This window comes from Ochotona princeps, chromosome 5 (genome assembly GCF_030435755.1).
Source record: "Ochotona princeps isolate mOchPri1 chromosome 5, mOchPri1.hap1, whole genome shotgun sequence".
In the NCBI taxonomy this organism is placed as follows: Eukaryota; Metazoa; Chordata; class Mammalia; order Lagomorpha; family Ochotonidae; genus Ochotona; species Ochotona princeps.
The window spans coordinates 6,311,461-6,325,534 of NC_080836.1; positions in this window are offsets into that span (position 1 = coordinate 6,311,461).

Here is a 14,074-nt window from a genome sequence, read left to right on the forward strand (position 1 = left end):
TATGCTCAGCTTTCAACAGAAATATTGGAGCCCATGCTATGTGCGCTTAGCCTCCTTCCATGTCTTCATCCGCAGTTGAGATCACATCATGCATGGATCAAGAACTGTTCATTCACTGGTTTATTCCCCAGTTGGCTATTACAACTTGAGCTAGGCTTACCTAAATCAAAAAGCCAGGGGCTTCCTCCTAATATCTCATATGGATACAGAGGCCCAGGTATTCAGGCCTTCTTCCACTCTTTCCCCAAATGCATTAGCAGGGACCTAGAAGAGAAGTGGAGCAACCAACACTTGAACTGGTGCCCATATGGAATCCCAGTATAGCAGGTGGTGGCTTGCATGCTATACCACAGCACTGGCCCCAACCTTGGTAATTTTCTTTTTTTAATGGGATGCAAAGAGTGAGAAACAAAGTCACATAGATAAACAGAAAGCTAGAAACATGACAGGTAGGTAATAAATAGATGAGTGTGAGAAAAATAGTGCATAGTCTTATTGGCTGATTTGTTCTCTCTGTTGCTGTGCATTTCAAATAAATAAAATAGATCTTTTTAAAAGGCAACATGAATCCATAACCAAATTTTAATGGATTCTTCTGAGAAATATAATGGTCATGTCGATGTAGCTTTATTCCCAAGGACTCAAGATGTGTTTGGCTGAGGTTGCTGCTATGTGGCTACTGCGTCTCCTCCCCATTCATTCCTCTAGTTTTCTGGTTGATCTCTTAGTTTCCTTAAGAGCATGATGACCCGAGTGAAGGGTCTTTCTTGATCGACAGGTGCTAAAACAATTTGGAAAACTGCATAATTCTATTTGGTGCAGTCTGGTTGAGGAGAACATCTGTGTTCCATTCCGTGTCACGAGAATCCCATTTTGTAGTAAAAGATGACAACTGCACTGGCGCCTCCCAGCTGGTACCCAAGAGGGTGAGGGAGCTGGTCCTGACAGCTCTGGAAACAATGGTGAAGTCAGAGGTGAGCACCAGCTGGATTTCACGCTCAGCCGTCACACGAACCAAGCTGTCTTCCATCTCTCCTTTGAGAAGGCAGCTTGTGCCTGGTACAAGATGTGGAACTGAGTTTTAGGACTAAGTTTGAACATTGCCCTCACCAAGCAGAGTAGTAAACCCTTGGAGTTAGTACATTAAAATGTGAAGACGAAGAGTTCACTGAAAAAAAAGTTTTAAAAAGGTCTTACTGAAGTACTAGGAAGAGCTGGTTCTGGATGCAGTGGTTACAGCACAATTGGAGACATCTGTGTCCCATATTCAAAACCCTGGCTTCATTTCTACTTCCATTCTCTGCACCTGTAAAGTCAGTAGTGTTTATTCAACAGATACAGTTTCTACAGCAGAAGATCTGTCAAGTTCTAGGTTCCTGGTTTTCTATTGCAATCTGCTGCAGTCATTGGAGGAATGAGTGGATGTGAGATCTCATTCTCTCTCTCTCTCTCTCTCTCTCTCTCTCTCTCTCTCTCTCTCTCTCTCTCTCTCTCTCTCTCTCTCTCTTCTCTTCCTTGTTCTTTCATCTAGTTAACCTACCTTTCCAAACATGTTTTTTCTTAAACCAATAAAAATCTTTGCACGTAGACTGGATATAGGACAAAATATTGAAGCAACCAGTAGCGTGACTTGAAAGTAGCTAGAGAAAGGTCCACTGCACCAAAAAAAGCTTAAATATTTTCTAATGAAATGTTGAAGACAGGCAGCACAAGTCATTTGCATTGAACCTTCACTGGCCACAGATAAGAGGCCAAAGTCCTGCGATAACTGAAGACTCATGAAAGAAAAGGTTCCATGCTCCATGGCTGGCTGGTTCTGAAAGGAAAACGCCATGTGGCTTTGATGACTCATCTTCCACAGAGAAAAGAGAATGCACAGTCATTTTTTTTTCTTTTGTGACCCCAGTCCAAAGCTGCCAGTGAAATAAACCCTTATCTCTTCTTCCCACTGCCCTCCAGCCTATAGTTTAGTTCATTTCAGAATTCTGTTATCAGGATGCAGACTGTGAGCTGCAGGTGGGAATAGGCAATGATGATGAAGAGCTGGTAGGGTCAGGAAGATACCGAAATGTCTCAGAGCTGTGGCTGTACGCCAGGAGGGCCCAGCTTAGGGAATGGGGGTGGGGGTGGGGGTGAAGGGAGTTAGGGGTTTCTAGAGATCAGAACGATTGAAATGGACCTCAGTTTCAAGATCAGCCCAGAAACAAGACTGAATAAGAGCAGGTAAAGTGAATACATTGTAAAGGTAAAGTGAGTACATTGTGAAGAGTTGCAAAATATTATAAGGTGGTGAATATGTTTGGAGTCATTTACTTTTATATTTTAAAGATGTGTTGATATATTGGAAAGAACTACAGGGAGCAGGAGCAAGAGAGAGATCATCCATTTCCATCTGCTTGTTCATTCCCCATGTGGGCACAACAGGCAGGGTTGGTTTGGATCTCCCATGTGAGTGGTAGGAACCCACATATTAGGATCATCTGCTTTACAAGGTAATTGGCAGGGAGCTGGATTGAAAGGAATGCCTACACATGGTGCAGGTGTTGCAGGCAACAGTTTGATCCATTACACAACAATGGCACTCCCCCTAGAGTAATGTTCTTTAAACTGCTTTATCCTTAGCCATGTGGTACAGAAGTGTCTATTGGCTTAATTCGGTGACATGTCAGGGAGACTTGCTATCTTCTATTATGTAAACCTGTGCCAGAGGTGGCTAGTTACAAATGTAGCTCTACCTGATTATCTACCAAGGACTAGTCCCAGGACCCCTTCCATTTATGAAACCTGACAATGCTCAGGTCTTTCATAAAATGGCTTTGTATTGCATAGAGCCCTTGTACAACCTCCCAAATACAGTAAGTCATCTTTAGATGACTTCTGTCTCTGGACACTTTTTAGGTGCCAAGCAATGAGTTGGCAATTCTGTTTGGATATTGTGGGAAATGATTATGAGAAAGGAAAGGCAATACATCACAAACCAAAATATGAAGATACAGTCTGAGCAAGGCCCAACATGGTGGGTGGCAATGGCATTCTGTTCTTGTCAACTCAGCATGAGGACTGACATGCAGCAAATACAAGTTTGTCTCATTTACAAAAAAGAAGAATCTAAGAAAAAAAAGTGTATTTCAGGAAGCAGTGTGTAAACTGGGCAGGCGCAGCTTTAGGATACAATGAACATGTGGAAAGCACATATTTGGCACAGTGGCTAGATGCTTGAGATTACCTGCATCACATATAGAAGTGATGTGATCCAAGCATAGCTTGTACTTCTGAGTCAAGCTCTGCTGATGTGTACTATGGGAGACAACAAGGGATAACTCAAGTACTCAGATCCCTGCCACCAATGGGAGAGCCACATCATGGGTTCCTGTCTTTTGTTACTTCCAGACATTTGAACAGGACACTGGGAGATGTATGTTTTGGCCATTGCCACTCTCCATCTCTGTCTCTCTACCATCTGCACAAGAAACATATCAATTAAAATAAAATAAAACAAAACAAAACAAAACAGTGAATTCCTGCCACAAAGCAACAAAGAAAGAGGACATATCTTATAAAGTCCCTGCCTGCGTTTCCACTCTGGTCAACCAATGCTAAGGAAAGCTTGGAGGGAAGTGCGCACTTCTGACAGGTTGATTCATGAACTGAAAGCAGGCTGCAGTTAGCTGGTCAGATTTGGGTGGTGAAATGGAATGCTTCTGAGGTTGCTCTCCTCAGAAGTTGAAATGGTAGCATGATGACAAGGGCTGTAACGTGAATTTTCAAAGAACACAGAGTGTAACAAACTATGAAGTTAATCTTTCACCAACCAAGGGCTGTCTAGCCCCTCTTTAAACTTACAGTACCTTTTACCATTCAGGATCAATCTTCAATGCTCACTGTTTCTTAGGCTTTACCCTTTGTGTTTGCTGTATATTTTTATGCAAGTGATCTTGAAAGCCTGGCGTACACACACTTCATGTATAATATTTTGTTCTTGAAAGTAGATAAATAAGGATTATAAAACAAGTGATTCCTGACAAGGATTAAAATTCAGAGAAAGTTCATACATATAGAATAATTCATGAAAACAGTGTTTATATGGTACAGATTATATTGTGAGAAGTGACTTAAGCATTTCCATGATGGTTCCGCCATTTTGGATTAGGTATCATTTCTTATAACCTGCCAAGCAAGGATTTTCAGAAGTCATTTCTATCATGGGTACCTATATTCCCAATCTTCTGGCTTGCCACATTGTAAGCAGGTGCTACTTCTGGGTGGTGCTACTTCGGGGTGGACTGGCATTACTTGGTTCTCTTGAGAGCAGATCACTCTATAAAGCCACATTAATGGGCCTCTTGCTGTCTAGCTCATTTCTGAAGAGTAGGGTAAGGTGGGCCACAGAGGCAGTCTTTGCGATGTCAACCAAGGGACGTTCTGTTCATTGACTGTCATACACGTTTAAATCAGCCCTAAGTAACATCGCCCTCCCTCTGGCCTCTGTCCAGCCCCACTTTACCTCCATGACAAAGGTAGCTCTCCAAAACAGAAGGGCCCTGGACCTCCTTATTATAGAAAATAAGAATTATTATAAATGGACCTGTGTGTTCCTCCAAGAGGAATGTTGCTTTTACATTAATGTCTCAGGGGTTGTCTAGCAAAATGTTAAAGACTTAGAAATCAAAGATTGCCTTCATCAATCTAGAACTGACAGCAACTCCTGGCTTTTGTGTATTCTGTCTCTTCTGATGTCTCTGCTTGCCCTTCTTCTCACTCCTCAAATATTACTGTAGGACTAACCAAAGCTCCTTGTCTCATCTCTTCCTATTTACTTGGACTGCCCTTCCAGGCCACAAGCAGGGAGCTGGATGGGAAGTGGTGCCGCAAGGATTAGAACGGGCGCCCTTATGGGATCCTGGCACGTGCAAGGCGAGGACTTTAATCACTATGCTATTGCGCTGGGACCACAAAGTTATTTTCATTGGGTCTCTAAAAACAGATGTATCCAATTACTATAATCCTGTTTTTTCAAATGTTAATGCTTTTTGCAAGTTGTGGCTCTATTTATTTGTTCTTGAATAGAAAACTACATGAAAGAAAACACTCCCCTATTTGCCTACCCATGGCTTCAATCAAAATTACCTTTTTATTTAACATTTAAAAAATATTTAATTTTGTTTCATTATATAATTCCATAGGCTCTGGGGTTTGGAAATCTAAAGATTTCAAAAAGCACCATTTATGGATGTGCTGAAAATAGAACTCTACTGCTGTGAATTCAAACGTGGAACTTTATTGTTGAGTTTAACCTCAGCTTGCACTTCAAATTCTCACAAAATCCTAGGCTTCCATTCATGTACTATAGACCTATAGCACTTGGACATCAACAGTGCTGGCACTCATCACGGTAAAGTCCACTCCATTTCAGAAAGTCCAACATTAATACTGCCATTCTTCCCCGCCAAGGGCATGATCGAATGTCACCATGGATAGGTAAGTCCAAACTCTTGAATTTAGAAAAGTGCAAACAAAAATATTATGAATCAAGACACAGCCTATGTTAGCAAACCAAAGGCGGGTTCAGAACTTGACTTTGGTCTCAACTTGTCTTTAAGGAAAGTGAGTAGTGAGTGTGTATCATGCTGTGTGATCTTTCAATAGATATACTCATGCTCTCTGAATCCATTCCCAGTAATTTTCCCTGTGATTCTAGGAGGCAGATTACCATGTAAATGATCATCTAGATCCTTTATTGTCTGGATTCAGTTGGGTGAGGCTGACAGTAATCAAGAGAAAGTACAAGCATCAGGGCACACTCTCTTCCACATCAGACCCGCTGAAATTCCATGCATGTCCGAGTGTGCAGCACTCACAATGTAGCAGTGAGTGCCCTAGTCCCTGCCCTGGTCTGACCATCTGGTAACATTCCCCTTGTTCCATTAGACTAGGAAGGCCAAAGCCTACCTAGTAGTGTTAGTCCCTGTATATCTACAATAATGTTGCAGGCCCCTAACTCGTTGTACCCATTAATAAGCTGTTTCCCCATTGCCAGGTCATCACTTGCCTGCAGAGCCATTCCAGCCGAGGCACAGGTGTAGGGAGGACAGCTGTTAGTGGAGAGAGTACTGCCTTAAGGCACACTGCTGGCCTGAAGTAGGACTTCTCGGATCCAGAGAAAACAGATCTTTATTTTTTAGTGTTGGGTTAGGTGTCAAACGCAGTAGTTAGCAGGCATGTGCTACTCCTCAAGCACTCAAAAAATTTTGTTTGGTTTAAAGCAGTACAAAGTGAAGTTACTCATTTAACTTTCTTGCACTTTCTTTAGTTAACTTTCTCTGAATTATTTTATGCTATCCTGGAAATGGCAAGCTTTCTCCAGCATTAATGCAAATCCCATGTTAAAAAGTGCTGTGTCTCTCTTCTCTTGTACTCTCAATTTTCTTGCCAGCATTTGACCTATTTTATCTCACTTCATTTTTTTAAGCTTTCTTAGCCATTATTTCAGTGGTTTAATTTACTGTTTTACCTTAAATAGTTTTCTCTTATCACTCAAGCTATGTTTCATGGAATGCATGAAGGAGAAGAAATCTTTGAATAAAGCTAATGAATGATTAAATCTGTTTTTGTAATTTGTCTATACATATTGCTATCCTTTCATCAAAGTAGTAAGAATAAAGCTTTGGGTGAGAACTTGTAAAAATCTCAATAAAGGACTATAGCTGGCACTTCCAGTGGGGATATCTGGTAATTTTCTGTACTTTAATGCTTTACCTTCCATTGATTGTTCTTTGTTCAGTATTTTTTTTTAATGAACATGTATTTGTTATCAAAGTCTTATTCAAAGTCAATCAAATGTCACAACTACAAAAAAATAAATAAAAATCTACACACAACTTCAATGCCAATAATCAAATGGAACCCCAGTCATTAAAAAAAAGTAATTCAAATTACCCCCCCAAAAGCAACTGCATTTTTAGACTTCTTTATACATCTAGCCAAAAGATTAAAATGTTTAACAAAAAAAATACTAATTAAGAAGTCTGATATCAACATTTGAAAAAGGCAAGTGCTCAGGCATTTCAATCCATCCGAACTTGGATCTCACAGCTGTTCAGCTTCATGCCAGTCATCTTCCCTCAGGTTCGCTCTGCCACCTTCAGCGACTGAAACTTGACTGCACCACAGCCCCTGGAATTCCTGTTCTCCACTCGATGTCAGCTTACCACATGTGGCCACATTTGTTGAACTTGTCCTTCAGCATCTTCCAGGTAAAATCAAATGGGATGTTTCTCACAAAGGTCGGGCAGGGCTTCTTGCCCACTCCCAGGGCTTGTCCTCCAGCCCCCAAAGAGCATGCATAGCTTAAGGCAAAGTTCTCATGATCCATCTCAATGGCATGGTCAAAATTGACACCAGCACTGCAGCCACTACCCATGACAAGGCTCGAGTGCTCAAAGTCAGCGCCCATGTGCTTGAGGCTGTTGGCACCCCGTAGTCCAGGTTTCTGGCCATGCGATTCATCACCAGGTCCATCCACTCCAGGCTGGCCCCCATGCCCACCTGCACCATGCATTCCATGCTCAGCTTCACATGCTCAATGGCAGGACTCATGTGCTCCATGCTTGAGCCCTTAAGATCAGTGATCTGTCCCACACGGTCAATGGTCTATGGCCTAGAGGCCGAAGCCCATGCTGGCAACCAGGTGTTCCCCACCAGAGCCAATGCCTCTATGGTCTTGCCCATGTCTGGATACTGGAGCCCGTGTGCTCCAAGAAGCCCATGTGACCCATGATCAGGCAAGAAGTCAAGGACAGTCCAAAGCCTTGGGACCCTGCACCCGCATGGGAGACCTGAAAGAAGCTCTGGGCTCCTGGAGTTGTTCCACAATGAATATGTGGGAGACTTGCACAGCTCTGGCCTTTGCAGTCACTTGGGGAATGAATCATTGGACAGAGTATCTTCCTCTCTGTCTCACCTTCTCTTTGTGTATCAGACTTTGCAATAAAAATAAATAAATCTTTATATTTGTTACCCCAGATTAAATTAAACAACTTCAGGAGAAAACTAAGGCATTTTTAATTGTAGTACAAAGGTAGCAGCAAGTTAAGGCTGCAAGCAAAGTGGAGCCTGATCTTCTAGGAACAAACTGGGGCTTACAGGTTTAGCACCTAGTCAGCAAGAAGTACAATCAATGAGAAACATAAGGCTCTTAAGGACTGCTTACAGTTATAGTTGCTGATCTGAGGCTGAAAAGCATATGGAAGTTATTGGTTAGTTCCATGAGGCATTGTGTGTATGACAGAGAGACACAGAGTATGAATGTGTGGTGAGTGTTAATGTTATGGCAAAAATGAGACGAAACATGGTGGCAACCTCATTTCTTATCTCACATGCAAGAAGAATGTTCATACAGAAAACTCTAGTTTGTAAAGCAAGATTTATGTGGGAAAGAACGAAAGAGGACTCCTGCCATAGTGGTAGGAGAGGGCACCTAGGAAGGAAAGATACCAGGAAATGGGGAGTCACTCAAAGGCCAAAAGGGGAGAGAGATACTAAAAACTCATTCATAATGGGTGGCAATATAGCACTTTGTCCAGAACCAAAGGACATGGGAAAGGTGGGACTGGTAGCTTCTTCCTCTCATTCTGATAATGCTAAGAGGGGAATTAATGTGTTAATTCTGTCCTTTGGTTCTCTTTCAGGGGGAGAATGTGCCCTTGGAAGGATAAGAAATGGGGAGAAGCACAATTTTGTATTTTAAAAAGTAACTTCATCAGGGACCAGAGACCCAAAGTGCCTACTATCCTGTGTGGCTCTTCATAGTAGCACATGCACCTTCTGGCTGCTATAGTTCACCTTAATGTCTCCAACTGCCCTGATCTTTACTGCCAATGATTGGCTGGGGTGGTTGATTAATTTTGTCTGTCCTCCATCCTCTGTCATAGTACCAGGTGTCCTCTGGAGGCTCCGATGTACTGCCCTATCCTCCATGTACCTTTGGATATGCTGTCCTCTGCTCTGTCTGAGCCATTGAGGAGGCCCAGCTCTGACACATTCACTCCCACAGTCAGCCCATGGAACCTGCAATTCTCTTCATGGTTAAGGTTCTGAGTACAGTAGTTCAATTGGTAGGGTATCGCACAAGTAATCTCTGAGGCCATTCTAGACCTGATTCTTGTGTGTGCTTGCCAATACAGGGTCTGGCACCATCTATCACCCGAATCAGCCTACATACACACACACACACACACACACACACACACACTGGTAGTTACAATTGCTAGGTACAATTGATGTCTCCAACCTCTTGTTTTACGAAACCTAATGGGTGTTGGAGACTATCCCGATCATGCCCACCACATACTCGGCCCTTAAGTAAACCAGTGGGAGCTGCAGCCTAGTTAGAGCAACCCACAAAAACCCCACCAGGCCCTTCCCTGCCCTGGTTCCTGTGCTTGCCAGTATGTTCAACAGACTGGTCTGGTCTGTCCCATAGCCCATTCAGCTCTCGTACATGTTGATGGGTACTGAAGCCCAGTTCATCACAACCAGCCTAACTATCCAATCCACACTGGTGCCAGTGAGTGCCACCATCTGTCTAGGTCATGTCTGCACCTGACAGAATTTGGTCCCTATGCCAGCATCTGCCAGCTGATGCTGCGGCAAAGCCCAGTCAATCCATACCAACACTGACTTATGCTTGTACCAGCAGGTACAGTCAGCCCAGCCTGGCTTTTCCCTGATCCAATCACATATAGGCCTTCGGATGTGGTCCTGCCCAGTGTAATCTACCCTCATCCCATCTCTCATGCTTACCAGTGGGAGTAGTGGCCCCACAGGGGGGCCTTCACAGCCACCTCACTGGGTCTGTCGCAACCCCCCCCACACACACCATATTCGACATGTGCTGGTTGGGTGCTGCGGCCCAGTCTAGAACAGCCCCCTCACCTTGGCATTTGCCAGGGGGTGCAGTACCCCGACCAGGCCAGCCTTGGATGTTTTTCTCAAATCAGTCTTGAGAAATTTCTATCTTGAGATATGTCTATCTTCGTTTTTTTTAATATTTATTTATTTTTATTGGAAAGGAAGATATACAGAGAGGAGGAGAGATAGAGAGGGAGATCATCTGCCCAATGCTTCATTCCCCAAGTGGCCGCATCAGCTGGAGCTGAGCCAATCCAAAGCCAGGAGCCAGGAGCCTCTTCCGGGTCTCCCACTTGGGTGCAGGGTCCCAAGGATCTGGGCCGTCCTCAACTGCTTTCGCAGGCCACAAGCAGGGAGCTGGATGGAAAGCCGGGCCACTGGGATTAGAACCAGCACCCATATGGGATCCTGGCACGTGCAAGGCGAGGACTTTAACCACTACGCTATTGTGCAGGGCCCAAGATATAGACATATCTGGACATGAAGCTGATGTTATCTCATGGGAAAAGCTTCAAGTGTAAAGAGTCTAGCTGGTTCCGCCTCAAGTTTGAAGAAAAGCTTCCAATGCTGGAAGTGGCCATGCAAAGGTTGTACAATGCGTTACAGATTCAGAAACAGATTTAGGAACAGAAACAGATAGAGAAGATGCTGGCGGATGTGTCTGTTTCTTATCCCCCCAGCTCTATCCAATCACGTGCTTGGGGTTGGGGGAGGGTGGTGTGAAGACTGGGGTCTTCTCACTGGCAAGTTGCATCAGTAGTCTTCTCACTGAGGTTAGAAAACATGAGACAGTGCTGTACAGTAGCTTAACAGATCTGTGACCAATGGTAATCTACTTATTTAATCATTAGCCTTTCTTAGGTACTTAAAGTGACTCCAAATTGGCTAAGAAACCTCCACATAGATCACTCCAGTCTATCTCAAGGGAACCCCCTCGTCTTACTATACACACTCCATTTTGTTCAGGCAAATAGTTGCTGAGTTACAGATCACACCCTCAGTCTAAAGCTTGAGTCCCTCTGTTGGGAAGGAAAGTAACTCTAAAAGAAAAAAAAAATCATCTGCTAATATTTTTATGGGGCTGAAAGGAAAAAGTACTAAGGGTATCTAAATGCCTTTATCTGTGGGAGGTCTAACTTCTTTTAAATTTCCTCTTTGTTTCCATTAAACTCTTTTAAGTTCAGAATCCTGGATGAGGCACTTTGAGCAATAACCCTTGATTGTTCATGACCGCATCATATTGAATCATTCACTCCAAAGTGCTCCCATCAATAGCATCCTAGTCAACATCTATTCAATAGCATCTTATTCAACACAGATTATTATTAATTATTATTATTTGGTAGTGAATAAATATTTTATTCATAATTACAAATACATGCCATTTTGAGGCATATGCTTCTTTTAATACTTCTGTTAAGTAGCTTATTTTTCAAACAGTGTTAGAAATAAAATTGCTGCAGACAGTAAGAAAAATTGTCTCCAGCATCAGATAATCAGGAGCTGCAAATGAAGAATAAGCGAGATGGCATTTCCAGGTTTGTGAGCAGGACCTGTTGGAAGGCAGTTCTGTTTCACCCAGCTTTTGGAGGATGTTGAGCACGTGGCTCCACAACGTGAGGTATTAGTCCCCTCCTAAACTGTTCTGTCTATTGGTTGGGCAACTGGGTATACAAAGGTATAGATACTGTTCACTCCCTGGGAGGCCACAGGTCATGGGGGTGATGATTACAGCTGAATATAATGTAGCTGACTTCACTGGAACTGACCCTGGGCTCCTGCATGCTCCCCTGCCCATTCAATACTTACAGAAATATTAAATGAAAAAGTAGTTTAATTCAGAAACCATTGAAATGTAGATGTCTTTACAAGAGCAAACATCATGGAACTCTTCCCTTGCATCTTGCCCAGACCACTCCTTGGAAAGTCTCGCATAAATACCCTTTCCTATCCCTAATGGGGGTGATAAGCACCATTTACTCCTGCCATGCAGGCATCTTTTTGTGTCATTCCTCAACTTCGCCATCTCTCATTCCCCACTTTGCCCTAATGCACTGGCCTCCCCTACCTTCAGTGAGCCCCATCCTCCACCAAGGATGGTTCATGGGCTGCCTCAAGTCTTTTCCAATGCTTCTTTTCTCTTTCCAGTGCACATGCTCTCAACCCTAGCACAAGGAAGAGCCTGAGCGACATAATTCTGTTAATAGTGTGGGCTTTTACTTTGTTGGAATTTTGGAAACATCTTTGGCTTCTCCTCATGAGCAACTATCAGTGATCGCTTAGCTGCTGTGAAGCCAAAGGGCTCCAGACATTGGTAAATACTGTGGTCTTGCCATAGGACTCTGTAGGGTCCTAAATACAGTACCAAATCCTTTAAATATATCATTCTTTACAAATATATACATATGTATGATGAAGTTTAATTTCAGTCATTTTATATGAAAGACAGGGATAGATAGAAGCAAATGGAAATTTTCTTCCACTGATTGTCTCCCCAGATGCCATCAACAGCAGGGATTGGGGCAGGCCAGACCAGGAACACAACCTTGGTTTTTTTGTGAAGGTAACAGGTACCTGGATTTACTTCCCCACTCTATGATGTCTCCCTGTGGGAGACAAGACGAGTCTAACTGATACAGTAGGCTGCTGTCCTAAGACGTTCTTTAACTGCTACACCAATGCCTTGAGGAGAGTAAGAAATGAGAACAAATAACTAACAATAAAACAAAATAATCTGCATACTGTAATAAAAGCAATGTAGGTTCTCTCTCTCTCTCTCTTTCTCTCTCTGTCTTATGTCCTCTGCCCACTCCTTTCTGGCTGCCCTTCGGCTACTGGAAGATAATATGGCTTAAGACACTAAGTATTTTAACTGAGAGCCAGTCTTTTCAGGACAGCCTGTCTGTCTCATGGTGAGTGTTGATAGAGTGCTTGAAAGGGCTCTCTGAAGTACACCAGAAAAATCAATGCATAGGGTTTGAAAATGTGGTACATGCCACAGACAAAAGTCTGCCAATACATGAGAATGGGGCATCAGGAAAATGCTGGGGGACCCAGGTACCATTAGGGCAGTGGCCAGAGGTCCTATGGGAAGCCATGTGGAGAACAGAGGATGAGGCAGTCTGCTATGCAGAAGTTCGGCCTTTATCACCCATCAGTGATTTCCAAAGGTTCTGGGATGAACATGCGTTTTAAATAATCTGTATTTAAACACACAGAAACACAGTTATTGATAATTTAGTTTTAAACATTTTACCACACATTCTCCCTAACATTGATTGCAGTGTGAGCTCCCATTTTAACAATCGTCTACTCAGTGAATACTGCTTGCTGTGCGTCACAGTTAGGCATTGTTTAGGATATGTGCCCCATGGTATTCTGGGATGGGAATCACATTCTGTGCCCCAGAGAGTCTTCTTATCGCATTACAGCAGCATTATGAATCCCCATATTGTTGGTCTTAATTTAATCTCCAAATCCTGCTAGCACATGCCCATGGGCATGTCATTAGCTGGGATTACTTAGGCACAGCCTTATGATTAGAAATAAGAAAGCAAAAGGAATCCAGATGGGAAAACCTGCTATGTTAATGATCCATGATCTATACTAAATAAGCAAATGCAAATGTGATGGTGAACCCTCACCTATTTCGTTCTATAATGCCATATTAGAAAATGTTACAGCTTATTTCTAAATATAACACAGCTTATTTCTAAATATAAATAATATATTATTACTTATATAATAATAAGTAGTATTGGGTCAAAATTCTGTGTGTCTAAAAATTGAAAGGCCAATTTTCTTGATATGTGAATATTTGAAGTGGAAAACACATCACCTAACCTTTGGAATTTTCATGTGATTATTAGCTGCAAATAGAACTTATCTTGGATGGTAAAATTATAGGCTACAGAAACACCTCACACAAGACAGTGGTAGTTGTGCCTACACAAGAGTGTGAGGTAGGGAATGAATCACCCACGAGTTTTCTATTGGTCCTGCATCACTCCAAAGCTTTTGTGCCCCTTTTTGCCACTTTCCTGTTAATTGAATTGTGAGACCAGCCTTGGAATATGCTGTATGAAATTATTTATTTATTCATTTACAAGGCATATAAGGCATACGGACAGAGAGAGATGTGGACACACACACACACACACACACA